Raw genomic sequence first — 15241 nt, forward strand, 5'->3', positions numbered from 1 at the left:
CCTGTGGGTTAATTCCCATGTGAGGCACAGGCAAAAATTGACAACAATTTTGACATTGGGTAACTATTTCTCTAGCTCCTTTTCTAATCAATGAAAAACGGCGACGTAAGGTTTCAGCCGTCACATGAAAGTGCTTATGAAATTCTTTTGCAGCTTCTGTCTGGGAAGACAGTGCAACAGCCACGATCTTGGTGGCTTTATCCGCCAATTCATTTCCTAGTGACATAGGACCAGGGAGGCCCGAGTGTGCTCTGACATGAGTAATATAAACAGGGAATCTTCTATTCACTAATACAAATTGTATTTGTTGAAAAATATTAGCAACTTTGCTGGAGGACTTTATTACCCCAGCTTTCTCAAGAAGGTTAACTGCATTAACTACATAAGAAGAGTCAGACACAATATTAAGCGGTCCTGGGAAGGTCTCAAGAACCTCTAGTACTACTAAACATTCCACAGTTTGAGGTGAGGTTTCATTATGTTGTTTAGATACTACCTCGCCATTAACTATATAAGCACCTATACCAGTTTTTGATCCATCAGTATATACCACGATTCCATCTGGGAGTGAATTTCTGGCTGTCACTTGTGGAAATACTACAGCCTGACTCAGGGCAAATTGCAAAATTGGATGCTTTGGACAATGATTGTCAATCTGTCCAGCAAAGGAGGTAACTAAAATCGCCCAATCATTGGATGTAGCTGCCAAAATTTGAACTTGTGCTGCAGTATACGGCACAATCAAAGAATTAGGATCTTGTGTACCTAACAGCATTCACCACATAAGAAGAATCTGAAAGTAAATTAAATTGAAAGGAGCATTATTTGAAAAACTTTTAACATAATTTGTAATTTAACCACCTGTGAGGAGCCAGGCTGATATTGGCACAAAACGGGCTCATTGTGCTCAATCATATGAGCTCCACAACCTGTTTTTGATCCATCTGTAAATATATTGGGGGCACCTGGCAAGGGTGCTTGTGCAGTTACTTTTGGAAACACCACAGGATGTTCCTTAAAAAATGAAAGCAAAGGATGTCTAGGATAATGATTATCTATTAATCCATCAAAACAGCAGTGCAATATGACCCAATCATTAATTGTTCTGCACAAAATCTGCACCTGAGAGGCAGTATAGGGAATAATCAGTGATGTAAGATTCTTCTCAAAAAACTGTAGGCATTGTTGTATCTCTAGAAGGGCCAATTTAGCAATTGCAGTAGAGTAATGATCAATAGATTTTGCTGGTGAGGCTTTAGGATGTACCCACAACAAGGGACCTTCTTGCCATAGCAGGCCTGTAGGCTGCAAAAAGCTAGACAAAATGCAGAAAGCAATTTTCTCCTTTTCTTTGTAGCGAAACAACACTGTGTCTTGTAAGCCTTGTTTTACTCTGTTGAGGGCTACTCTAGCCTCCTGTGTTAATATTTAGTGTGAATCCAAGGCCGAATTTTAATGCCTTTATAATTTCTATACAGCCTTATTAATGTTTTATAGATCTAAGTTTGAAACTTTATTTTGAACCACATCTGTGTGAATCTGTTAAAAATATTCTTTTGGCCAAAACTCTCTATGTGAAGCCTGTAAGATAAGGCCAGAGTTACACCCATCAATCTTGCAAGGAATAGCCTGTAACTAGACCCCATTGTATGAAGGTCAAATAACAAAAGGAACTTGTAATATTAAAGCATAACTACAATTTTTGAAAGCAAAACCCAGTTTTAAACAATCTTTTCTCTTTAAAATAATAGCAAACACATTATTTTCATATTGCAAAGTTTGTCCATCAGCTTGTGTGTTTGATTGTATGACAGTGTAACTTATTGAAGAGACATTATTTTAAATTTTATTTTTATAAATCTGAGTTCTAGGATAAGAATCACATAAAACATTATATCAATTTAGAAATATCTTAGAAACCTGTATTTCTTGGCTTCTGTCATGCCACATGTTGCTTAAGATAGCTTTAACCCTAAATTATCAGTTTAAAACTTACCTTTTGTTACCATTATATTTTCTTTTAAATCATGTCCAATAACTTATGAGTCAATATTCTATAGTCAAGGCATGTAAAACATTTATACCTTTAAGACCAATTAGGAATAAGGATGAAGCAATTACACAAATCTCATTAATTTAAACCAAATATATATATTTTTCCAGCTGTAATTTCAGGGGAATAAAACACCTTGAACCCAACCATCACCATGGTAGAAATTTTTCCAGGAGAATTAACCATTAAGTTTGAGACTGCTGGCCTCTTAAAAAGTAGCCTTTTTTCTCCAGCTGTGTTTAACTCATAGTTAAGAATATGAAGCTCCTTTAATCATCTTCTTCTGTGTAAATTGCAGACTGACAGGACTGCCAGTAAATAACACCCCCTTTTTACCATTTTATGTTTTCTTTTTAACACATAACATAAACACAACAATCATCCAGCCACTCAAACAATAGACAACATAAATTGACACACATATAGACAAGTTTTTGGTGCACCAAAAATAGGCAACAGACAGAAATGGAACTTAATGTCCCCAAAAGCTCCAAATACTTTAACCAGAACTAAGAATATCTCCATAAGGATTCAGAGAGAAAATAGGACATCTCCCATTTTCTTCTGTTTCCTGGAAAGTTTTAAAATTAGCTTTTAACCGTTATTATTATTATTATACTTTTTAATACCATGTCTTGTGCATGGAAAAACTGCTTTTCAGAAACCTGCTTTTTCTCTTGTTTTAAGAGTTAACCTTTTATCTTCTTTTTCTTCTGGGAGTTCTGCCAGAGAAGGGAAGAAAACACAGTGACCTTGTAGAGTAAAACACAGTGACCTTGTAGAGAGAGGTAGGAGGGGAGGAGAGCCCAGGATTTTCTTTGTCCGGCCGTTTTAACTGTCTCTGACTTTTAAAGTATAATTTTTCTTCTAGAGAATTTAGCTAGAGTAGGCTGCATAAATTCCTCAGGTGTGATCCAGCTCTCCGTGGAGCTCCTTTGAGAGGGCTATACTTAAAGCAAGCTCTTGCTCTCCCAAATAACCACACAGGCTAGCAAAAGGCTGCTTTAAAAGTAGGGTTGTGAACTTTCTTGTAATTCTCACTTAACTGTGAAGTTTGTTTTTTGTTTATTACTATGTAAATCCTCTTTCCTTTTGCGAACTTCCCCACCCCTGGTCTGCCTTAATCTGCAGGGCGAGGCTAACTAGCCACACCTCCTTTGTATAAGGCAGGGACAGTGGCTATCCATCCAGGCCCATATCTTTTTTCCTATTTAGCTGCTTCCTCTTTTAACTCTTCCTCCTCCCGACTCTGACAACTTCTGCTCAGAGTCACTGCTAGCCAGATCTAAGGTTATTTATTTTCTTTAAACATATACAAAGTATTCTCTCCGGGTGACTTGTACTTCATCCCCCGGGGCACAACTACTTTTAATGGATATAAAGTATTCTCTCCCGGTGACTTGTACTTCGTCTCCCAGGGCACAACTGCTTTTTCTTTTGTCGACATATTTTCCTCTTTTTGTATCTCTTTTACTTTTACTTTAACAACTTTTTTCTTTTTGCGCGCTTCCCTTTTTGTGTTTTTCTAAGTTAGCAAACTTTTCCAGTACTGGATACAGGGGTTCCTTTTTACCTTCCCCTGGTTTTATTTTCTTTTTCTTTTCCTTTTTTTTTTTTTTGTTGTATTTTGCAGGCCTGTCTTCCTCCCCTTTTGACTCGGCTTCCGATAGACTATCCTGGTGTGTAGCCAAAACTTTACGCCCCTGCTTAATCAGTTCCATGTTCTTACTGTCCTTGAGGCACGAATGGATCAGCTTCCATAAGTGAATTGATCCTCGGCCAATTCTATCTTCTAGTTTTGCTCTCTCAAGGTCTTTTCCTAGTTTCTCCCAGCAGCCAAGGTTAAGATCGCCCGAAACAGCGAACCACAGCGCTGCCTTATCAATATCCTTCACTATGGTTTCTACTGTACGCGGTGATATCTTCAGTCCTCGCTGCTTTAGCAGACCCTGTATAGGGGCTGCAAAGTCACAGGTGCCAGGTCCGGCCCCCAAGTTATTGCCCATACTGCCCACTTATCTACGAGGGACTTACAGTAGGGGCGTAAGAAACGCCGCTTTATCTACAGCGGTCCTCCTTTCGTTTTTAAACCCAACAAAGGCACTCCTCGCCAGGTTTATGGCAACGAAGCCAAAAGCAACACAGAAGAATCACCACGACTGCACAGAGAAAAAATCCAGCAAACATCAAAGGGTCAGCAGGGTAGCCGAGCCACATACTACTTACCTGGGGAGACTTACTCACTCCATGTGTAGAGTTCTGAATCCTTCTTCGGCCCCTCAGACGTGTCCACTGGACCTACTTCCCGGGTTTCGGCACCAGCTGTGGCGAGCCCCCTGACCAGCAGGGAAGAAGACCACCGACACGAGGATTCTTCTCTGATCACACTTTTATTGGAGTACCAATTGGTTAATGGAGAGTTGAAGATGAGGGGCGAGGGAGAAGGAAAGGGAGCGGCATATATAGGCAGGACAGGGACTTTCCCTTGTAGATAAGCTAGTCGGGTTGGGATAGGCTGCTTGCTGTTGCCGGGCAGACTTGTGCTGGGACATGGTCCAAAATGAAGGTGTTTACCACACTCCTCGACGCCATCTTGTAATGGCGAATGCAGGAACAATAGGCAGCCCCTCACAGTTTTATATTTAGGAAACAATGGACCACATAGATGATCAGCATCCATTCTACACATTGCAGAAAAAAAAAAAAACTACAGATCACCAAATGAAAATGCAAAAGGAAATTACCAGGGTACACAGAAGGAATATAACAATGGCCTAATAAAGTTCTGTACATAGATTTACCTCATATACATTACAGTTTTATATCTACTACCAATATTTCAAAACACAAACTCTAATAACAATTGGTGATTTCCTTCACTGCACTTGAGTGAACATGGTAAATCATATTCTTCCTTCAAAACCATGATGAAAAAGAGAAAAAGTAAGACTTTTTTCCCCCTGGAAATGGAAGACAGCTATGATGTTGAAAGTCTTTATCAAAATGTCACATGAATACTGTTTTCCTTTGGGTGAGCTCCTTCCTACATTCCCTTGTGAATTCATTATTTTCTGTTAAGGCATCTAAACGTCTACCTACAGAATTTTTCTTCATCATGAATTTGTTCATGTAACAGAAACCATGCATGTAGGTTTCAAGTCAGAAAGTCAAGTCTTCCTGGTTGGTAGTATCATTTGATAAGATTTAGGAGATTCTGCCTTCGTGGAAGCAATATATCACTTGGAGTGGACTTGAGGTTTTACATCCATCCACCATGTCTAGGTCCCAGTCTCTGTGGCATTCTTCAGCATTTGGTGTCATCTCTGAGCTTCCTGTTTTAGCTGCTATATGTGACACTTGTTGGGATGCCACCCTCTTGATGACCACATATCCCTCTCAACACTAAGCCAAATTAAACACTTTTATAAGTTGCAATAAACATTGAGTTTTATCACCACAACAGAAAGAGCTCTGATACACACCCATAAAGCTTCACACTTGGATGAGTTATTTCATGTAATTGAAGTCAGTTATGAAACCTAAACGGGTTGCCTTTTTCGAATAAATGCCTAGGGCATTTTTCCATATGAGTTTGCAAGTGCAAACAAGATCAAGAGTGAGATCAAAATGTGTGAATAGTTTGTTGACACTTCTCAGACTCTTGTTCTCCAGAATCAATAATTTTGTGTGACAGGATGTAATGGTGTTACCTAAAGATATTACCAAATCCTTATAGACATTTATTCCCTTCAGGATGTTTTTTTTTTCCAGGTCCTTAATACTTCAGGAATATTCAAAAATTTCTAACAGTCTCATTACACATTAAACTTTGCACTCTTACATAAAGGTACCAGTAAGTGCCATTTTACAGAATTGAATATATTAACACGAGTTCTCTGCAGTATGGCTTTTCCTCATGATTTCCAACAACATTTGAAGTCTTTATCATATTGCTTATTTGTAGAATTTCCTTCCAATATGGATGCAGTCATATAGTCTGAGATGTTATTTCTGTGAAAAGCCTTCTTCATATTTGTTAGAATAGGCAGGCAAAACCCCAGACATAACATATTTTGGGTCTCATGTGGGAGAGGTTTCATTGTCAGAAGCAGCCTCTGAGAGGGGGTGAGATGTAAGAAGAAGAGAAGGGGATGTGGGATGGGGGAAGACTTTTTTATCCAGTCCATGAGGCATGTGAAGCACATGAAAGGGAAGTGGTGCCATGGTGGGTTCCATGGTAACAGATGCAGGAGCAGTGCTGTTGCCTACAGATGAGGAGTCTCCTCACTGGATGGAGGAGCTGGCTGTGAAGTCACTTCTAGCTGTCTACAGATGCACCTGATGCTCATAATTGTAGGATTTCTCTTCAGTAAAATTCCTTCATGACATTTAGATGATAGTTATTTGCAAAGGCTTTACTGCATTGATTACTTTTATAGGGTTTGTCTTCAGTATGAATTCTTTTCTTTTTGCAGACTACAGTGACCAGTTTATTTTTTTCCATATTGTGTCACAATACAAATGCAGATACAGTATTGCACGGTTTCTTTTCCTAGGAAATATCAATTTAAATAAGCATCTATTGAACTCAATTTTCATATCCCATGTTGTCCTCATTTCTTTTGGACATCTTTGATTATTTTCTTGCTCATGGATCATTTTGTTCCTGTCCTGTTTGAGTTGATTTACATGGTTTTGAAACTTTGATATCTTTGATCATGACTCTGGATTTTCAATTATTTATCTTGGATATCATATAAATTGCCCTCCTTATAGGATACATATATGGTTTGTGGTTTGTACCAAGGACAATTTATTTTAGTTTTATTTTGTTTGGGTATTCGTTCTGAGCATCAGAATTCAGAGGGATTGCTTAATTGTGTGCATTTTTAGCTCAGTGTCTAGACTCACAATGTGAGAAGTTAGGCAGGATTATTTGTTTCTTAAGAGTTCAGAATCCAGGTGCAGTGTCTTCCTACATCCAGTTCCGGTCTAGTCTGGCAGCAAGCTTGTATGGAAGCTGTGCAGAGTAGGTCATGGGAAGCTGTGTGGAAGGCAGCCTGCTACAGAAGTGGAGGAGAGGCTCCTGATGGCGAGGGTGGGCCTCCTGCATAATTAGATGAGTTTAAGAAAAAGACAAAATAAAGACAAAGGAATAATAAGCAAGCAAGCAAGCCAAAACAACAAAAATTGTTATGAAGAATCGGGAAGCTAATTAATTAAAAGTACCCAAAGTAGGTGGGATTAGAGTTACAGGAAACTGCTGAGTATTGGGCAGGTCCAGAAGGAGTGGCTCTGAGGAAGGAGGCGGAAGTGACAGGAAGTTCAGACATTCCAGCATTCTCCCTGCATCTCGGCTGCCTCGTGGTCAGCAAGTCATGGTGAGAAACTAGTGTCTAGTATTTGCGGAACCTGAAAACTTCCTTAAGCTGCGGTTGCTGTGCTCGCCTCCTAGGACATTCAGCTGCTCGTCCTGTCACCTGCCAGGTCAGAGGGGCTGTTGGGCTGGGAAAGCTGCAGGAGCTGAGCAGAGGTGTGGAGCAGGGGTGCATTTTCTGCCGCCACTCCCACAATTGTGTTGTGGGTATCTTACCATTATCAGGGAATTTGAGATACTGTGAATTGGGTTTATGGTGATATTTTAATGAATTTTATCATTGCCAGAATATTTTTTTAAAATAACCTCATCGATCCTTGGCCATATCTGGAGTTTGTATACCAGGAGGTATGTCTTTGCAAAAAAAGCTTTAATAAAGCTCCTCTAATTCAAATTCCTTCATGATTCTTAACACCCCTGTTCTGCCATTTGCCACTTCATTTCCCTTTCTCTAGGAAATTGAATAGGAATTCCAAGAGAGCTTTGTAGATATTTGTTATGTGGGTGACCAGTGCAGATTTGATTGAATGAGAAAATATTCGTTATAAAGCACTACCATATAGGAGTTAATATTAAAATAAACCAAGCAAAGCTATACTCTCTATTAATTTAACACTGGGGTATATGCACTCTTTGATGTAAATACAGCATTCAGAAATATATCTTTACAGGCTTTGTTATTAATGTTAGACCTTAGGTTTGAATGAAAAATGAAGACAGAATTGCACCTAGGTATTGTTGAGGAGAAGGTATGTTGTTGGTTTTGTTAACCCTGAGTGACGCCAGAGAAAAATCCAGTTCCACCGTTCAGGCAAGCTTTATAAAATTTTGTATCCTGACCAAGAGATGGACTTTGGTCACATGCTACAGGCGGTTTTGTAGGCCCTTGCAGTTTCCAATGAGGCTTTATTATTTTCCAAAGACAGGCAGTCTGCAGCATTGTAAGAAGATAATCTTTGTTGGGGCTGGTGGTGCTTAGAGGGTAATTTTTAGCTTTTCAGTTTATGGGAGGAATCAGTCAGAGTATCTGGTTGGGTACAGACTGGACAAGTTCCTGGAAGGGGGAGGGTCATTGAGGACAAGCCAGGAGGGTGGAGGGCTGGCCAAAAGAGGAAGCAGGAGCCAAGACAAAGCTGAGTCAACAAAGTCTGCATTGAGATGTTAATTGGAACCCCAGCTAGCCATTCCTCCTGAATTTCTTTGAATCCTTCTAAGGATTAGCCCAACATCCTGTGAGAGGATGATATTAGGCCAAGATGTTTTGATACATATAAAACTAAGTATCGATTTAGACAAAATTAGACAGTTCCTATGAAATAATTATGATTGTCATTTACTTAAAAAATGTCTCCTTGGTTCATGAAATGCACTCTGCCAGTGCACATTCATGATTTGTTGAGTTCTGCAATATGGACTTCTTGCAGGTGTGGGAATGTTTAGATCCTGTTCTCATGACCTTTTTTTACAGACCTCTTGTTGGAGAAGTTCAGCCATCTGGATTCAGTGTGTCACAATATGTTTTTTACATTCTTCCTTGCTCTTCTACTGTGTTGCTGTGAAAAAGACTCTGGATTTGTGTTAACTTTGTGACTCACTCTCACATCTCTAGGGTAATCAGAAATCCTCAGATAAAAAGAGACATTATCATGATATCTTCTCTTTCCTTCTGTTTTTCCTTTTGCCTAGTATTGGGATCTTTAATTTTTGTGCCAAGAAATGTTCCAGGTTATTTCTGACTGATATTTTCCTGTTTTCAGGTCTCTATATGCTCAGACAAAACTGCATAACTATAAATCAAAACTAAGAGCCCTGGATGGAAAAGGCCAAGGAGTCTCAAGAATCCAGGTGTGTTAGAAGGATTAAACAAAGGGTGGGTTGGGGCTCACCTGTCAGTAGGAAGAGGACATGAATTTGGTTTTGCTAAATTCAATTTCATTTATGGTGCTCGAAAATTTCACTGAGAATATATTAGAAGTGATGAGGATTTCCAATGATATGCAGTGCAGTCAGTTGATGTCAACATTTGATTAGTTTTGAGTCTCTGAATTAGCACCTGCCCATTGAAACTAAGTTTCTTTTAGCCAGACTGAAATCAGTATCAGGCAGTGGTAAGACAAGGGTCATTTACACATGAAGCAAATATCAGTAGTGTTTTTTTTTCTCCTAGGGCCTGTGACCTTTCTGGATTTTAGCCAGATTCTCAGTTTAATCTAAGTATTTTTCCCCCTGAGGAGCTAGCCGAGCTCATCTAGAACAAGAAAATCTTCTGTTACCCACAGAACATCTTGCCACCATGTTACTAGTGGCCATGCCTTCCCTGGCATAATGTGATTGTAGCACACAAGATACAAATCTGAGTATGATCTTTAATAACTCTGCCTCCTGCCCCAGTTTGCATAGCAGTTTTTGACACTATGAATGCTACCACCAGAGAGTCCATCCAATATATTTGTTTAAAGTGTGAATGATCTAAGCTGATATATTTTTCTCCAGAACATGCATTTGCTTTCTGAATAACATAGTCTGTCCAGTCTAAATAATATTCAGTCTTTCAGTTGTGTTCTTACTAATGCACTGTGTTGAATTCTCCTGATAAGAGTAGAATAATTAATGTTGATCTTTTCTGTACTGTTTTGTTGAGTCTCTTTCCTGTAGTTTTCTGAGATATGTTTCTTCTCTTCTTACATTTTAGAAAGCTTTTATACTGAGCAGTGTTAGATTTTCCACAAGACTGTAAAATTAACTTTTATTTTCCTATTGTAATTATTGTCTGGGAGGCTTACTTCCTCTGTCCATTTATTTACCTAGGCCTAGGCCTGAAAGACTCTAGCCTGTGTACAATCTTATCTATACCTAGAGTGTTTTCTGTCTGTGAAATTTCCTGCTGAATAAGCTCTCCCTTTTTTGTTCATTCTCAACTCTTAACTGGCTGGTGCTGCTCTGCTGTTCCAGCTTAAACTCCTCTCCCAGCTGACTCTTTCAATCTGGTTCTTTCCTGAGACACTGAAATGCTCTGCTTGGCCTTAAATTATCTGTACTAATCTTATATGTACTAATTGTAGTATCTACTAATATGAATCTAATATGTACTAATTCTCTGTACATATTAGTGACAACAGATTGGATTTTATATTGACAATATTTTGGTAATAGTGCAATATATTTTGTATATAAGCAGCTTCAATCAAGATTGATCTTCCTCTGCTAAACTGATGTTGATGAAATCCTTAGAATGAATGCTTTTAAAATTTTAAGATAGGAAATCTATAGAAAGTTGTATGCTACAAAATGTAACTGTTACCATTGGAAATTTTACTTGTCATAGGTGGTTAGCTGTTATTTATCAAATTTCAAGAACATAGTCTTGTTTAATAAGGTGAAATATCAATAATTGGTACACAGTCACAATTTACCATTAAAATATGCACTAAGCCTCTTTTTTACAAAGGCTGAATTTAGCAAGGTGCTAACTTAATTAAATGAGAATTATTAACTTCTAAAACTGTAATTTGATTCACATGTTTTCAAATCGAGTTGAGTTGATTTATATTACAATATTTGTGTGCAAAATATGTATGTTTTTCATTTCAAAGTCATGTTTTTAAAATCTTATTAAAGTTTCAAAAAATTAAAGACTGTTTATCTTATCTAGATGTAAATTTTTATTAAAAAGTTGAATTTATTAAAATGCAAAAAAAATCTGGGCGTTCTCTTTCTGTTGCTCACTGTGTCTTTAACTGTGACTATCATGTTCTCTCCTCAGTCTGATAATATAAAATCTCTCCCAGTAAAACTGTTTCCTTCTCCCTCCTGTTGTTCTACTGTCTCTACTGTAATGGTCTGCAGCTAATGAACTCTACTGTATTCCTTTACTATTCTCTTCTACCTGTACTGCCTTTCTCTCCCTTAAGTAGCTTCCCTTTCCTCTTTCATCTCAGGAGAGTTGTGCATATCCTGTTCTGTCAGATCTTTCTGTGACATTTCACATTTTCTGCTATTCAATTAGACAACACTTTCAAACATGGGTGCCTCTTTCAACTTAGTAACTGCACTTTTGTTGTTTGGGATTACAGTGAATACTAAGGGCTTGCTTGTATTCCAACCACAGTGATTAAAGTTGTGTGCCTTGGGCTAACCACACCCTAAGTCTGAACAGGATCTATAGTAGTACAATGTAGAACAAGCCAGAAGGTAAACACAAAATTGTGAAGGCAATAAGCAAAGTCCCATGATCACTTCAATGACAGTTGTTTCCAAGGGTATGTAAGGATGACCAAAATAGCTGAGCTTACTATCTTGGTCCAAGCCCAGAAACTTCCCTGACGCTTGCTTCTCTCCTTCCACCATAAGATTAAAATTCCTGCTGTAACCTACCTCCCTGTTATGCCCTAATGTCAGATTCCTGCTTGAAGCCCGTATCTTTGGCCAATGTCAAGTTCCTGACAGGCAGCACGGTATCCCAATAAGACTCTCTAAATCTCAAACTTCAATCAGTAAATAATATTGTGCCTTAACCTAACATCATTTTAATTCATCATTTTCTTTGACTGAGGCATCTAGCTTCTCTACCTTTTCTTCAGTTCTGACAATATGTTTCCCACAGGTCCTCTATAAATTATTATTATTCATCTCAGTGCATTTTCTTTCTTTCCAGGGTCTTTTTTGGGGGGGGCGGTGTTTCTAAGTACCTATTGAACTCAATTTTCATATCCTATGTTGTTCTCATTTTCTTCAGGAATCAGCTATTATTTTCTTGTCCACAAATCATTTTGTTCCTGTCCTCTTGAGTTGAGTTACATGGGTTACAAATGATTTCTTTGATCTGGGTTTTCAATTCTTTATCTTGTATGTCATGTAAATTTCCCAACTTAGAGGATACATATATGGTTTGTGGTTTGAGCCAAGGACATTTTATCTTAGTTTTATTTTGTTTGGGTATTTGTTCTTAGCATCAGAATTCAGAGGGATTGCTTGATTGTGTGCATTTTTAGCCCAGGGGGCCAGACTTACAAAGTGAGAAGTTAGTCAGGATAACTTGTATCTGAAGGGTCCAGAACCTGGGTACTGTGCCCTACTACATCCAGTTCTGGTCTAGTCTGGCAGCAACATTGTCAGGAAGATGTGCACAGGAGGTACTGGGATGTTACGTGGAAGGCAGCATGCAACAGAGCTAGAGGAGTTTTTCCTGATGAGATTAAGAAAAAGACAAAATGAAAACAAAGAAACAATCAATAACGCAAGCAAGCAATGAAAAATCCAAAGTGTCGAAAATTGCTGTGTGAAGCATAGGGAAGCTAAATAACTAAAAGCTCCCAAAGTGGGTGAGCTCAGAAGAATTACAGGAAGCTGCTGAATAAGTGGCAGGTGCAGAAGGAGTGACTCTGAGGAAGGAGGCTGAAGTGACAGGAAGTTCCGCCTTTCCAGAATTCACTAGGCTGCCTCATGGTTGGGAAGTCATTGTTGGAGAAAAGTGCCTAGTATTTGCAGACCCGGAAAACTTCCTTAAGCAGCAGTTGCTGTGCTCGCCTCCTAGGACATTCAGCAGCTGGTCCTGTCACCTGCCAGGTCAGAGGGACTGTTGGGCTGCGAAAGGGGCAGGAGCAGAGCAGGGCTGTGGAGCAGGGGTGCATTTTCTGTTGTCATTCTCATAATTCTGTTGAGTATATCTTACCATTATCAGCAATTTTGAGATCCTGTGAATTGACTTTATGGTGATGTATGTTTTAATTAATTTTATTGTTGCCAGAATATTTTTCCAAAATAACTTCATGGATCCTGGGCTCTGTTAATTCAAATTCATTCATGTTTCTTAATTTCCCTGTTACTCCATTTGCCATTTCATTTCCCTTTCTCCAGGAAACTGATTAAGCATCCCTAGAGAGATTTTTAGATATTCGTCATATGGGGGACCAGTGCAGATTTGATTGCATTAGAAAATTTTCTTTATAAAGCATGATCATATGGCTATAAATACTGACATTAATCAAACAACATTATATGGTCCATTAATATAACTCTGGGATATATGATGTCTATGATGTAAATACAGCATCGAGAAATGTGTCTTCATAGGCTGTTAATAATGTTACACCATAGGTTTGAATGAAAAATGAAGACTGGATTACAGCAACTTATGGCTAAGATGATATATTGTAGGTTCTGTTAACCTTGAGTGTCACCAGAGACAAAACAATTCCACCATGTGGGCAAACTTTATGGAATATTACATCCTGACCAAGATATGGACTTTGGTCACATGCTACAGGCAATTTTATAGGCCACTGTGGTTTCTTATGAGGCTTTATTACTTTCCTAAGACATGCAACCTGCAGCATTGCAAGAAAATACTTGGTTTTTGGGCTGGTAGTGAGGTTAATTTTTGGCCCTCAAGGGAGAAAGCATTGAAAGCTATCTAGTTGGGTCTAGACTGAACCAATCCAACAGATGGGGGAGGGGAACTGAGGAAGAGGAGGAGAGGCAGACCAAGAAATAACCAGGAGCCAAGAAAGTAACTACCCAACTATGTCTTCATTGATATGGTAACAGGCACCCCAGTTAATCATTCCTCCTGAATTTCTTATGATTCTTTCCAAGGTTCAGCACACCATGCTGTAAGAGGATGATATCAGGCCAAGATATTTTTATAAGTAGAAAATGCACTATGAATTAATACAAAATTAGACAGCACCTTTGGTATAATTATGATTGCTCACTTTCTTAAGAAAAGTGTCTCATTGGTTCATGAAAAGCACTCTGCCCATGCACATTCATGGTTTGTTGAGTTCTGCTATACAGACTTCTTGCAGGTGTGGGAATGCTTAGACCTCTGCACTCAGGTTTTTTGTTTGTTTGTTTGTTTGTTTGTTTGTTTTTCTTTTTTTTTTTTCGATCTCTTGTTGGGAAAGTTCAACACTCTGGATTTTGTGGATCCCAATATTTTTCTTATATTCTTTTTACTGCTCCTCAGTGTTCTGGGAAAAGGACTCTGTCTGTGTGTTTACTGTGTGACTGACTCTCACATCACATAGGGAAGCTGAATCCTAAGGTAAAAAAATAGACATTTTTAAGACTTCTTTTCTTTCCTTCATGTTTACCTTTTGCCTGGTATTGGCATCTTTCATTTTTGTCCCATAAAATGTTTCAGGTTATTTCTGAACAGTATTTTCCCGTTTTTAGTTCTCTGTATGCTCAGCCAAGTCTGCATGCTATAAATCAAAACTAAGAGCCCTGGATGGTAAAGGCCAAGGAGAATCTATCAAAGGATCCACGTGTTTTAGAAGGATTGAACAAGGAGTGTGGTGGGGCTCACCTCTCAGTAGAAAGAGGACATGAACTTGTTTTTTCCAGATTCTATTTCATTAATGATTCTGGAAAATATCAATGAGAATAATATGAGATGTGATGATATGGGCTTCCCATGGTAGGCAGTGCAGTCAGCAGTCAGTTGACATCAATATTTGGTTAGTATCACGGCTCTGAATTATCAGGTGTGCATTGAAAACAAAGACTGAAATCAGCATCAGGACATGGGTGTGACAAGGTCCATTTACACAGGAAGCAAATATCAGTAGTGGCTTCACTTTTAGGGCCTGTGACCTTCCTTATTGGATATTAGCCAGATTCTCAGTTAATCTATGTATTTATTTTTCCTGTGGAGGTGAGCTCATCTAGAACAAGGAAATCTGATGTTACCCACAAAGAGTCTTGCCACCATGATACTAGTGGCCATGCCTTGTCGGGAAGATTGAAATTTTAGCACACAGGATGCATATCTGGGTATGAGCATGGATAAATGTGTCCCCTGCCTCAGT

General features: G+C 38.7%; 3 protein-coding genes and 1 pseudogene across 26 annotated transcripts in view; 1 reads left to right on the top strand and 3 right to left on the bottom strand.

Annotated features, from left to right (window-relative positions):
• LOC127681600 (oocyte zinc finger protein XlCOF6-like) overlaps positions 1–15241 on the top strand; it is a 1434619-nt gene that overhangs the window by 712557 nt on the left and 706821 nt on the right. For 2 of the 23 annotated variants that reach the window (XM_052178009.1, XM_052178011.1), the window contains exon 2: positions 8899–8933. The exons of the other annotated variants lie outside the window; for them this stretch is intronic. The gene's annotated coding sequence lies outside the window, so the exon portion shown is untranslated. The remainder of the gene's footprint in view (positions 1–8898; positions 8934–15241) is intronic. 23 annotated transcript variants of the gene reach the window in all.
• The window catches only part of LOC127681615 (oocyte zinc finger protein XlCOF6-like), a 988257-nt gene that overhangs the window by 654019 nt on the left and 318997 nt on the right, over positions 1–15241 (bottom strand). The gene's annotated exons all lie outside the window — the stretch shown is intronic.
• The window catches only part of LOC127681617 (oocyte zinc finger protein XlCOF6-like), a 1149846-nt gene that overhangs the window by 561164 nt on the left and 573441 nt on the right, over positions 1–15241 (bottom strand). The window lies entirely within an intron of this gene.
• LOC127679735 (zinc finger protein 665-like) overlaps positions 1–15241 on the bottom strand; it is a 350610-nt pseudogene that overhangs the window by 157536 nt on the left and 177833 nt on the right.

Source organism: Apodemus sylvaticus, chromosome 3, assembly GCF_947179515.1.
Source record: "Apodemus sylvaticus chromosome 3, mApoSyl1.1, whole genome shotgun sequence".
Classification (NCBI taxonomy): Eukaryota; Metazoa; Chordata; class Mammalia; order Rodentia; family Muridae; genus Apodemus; species Apodemus sylvaticus.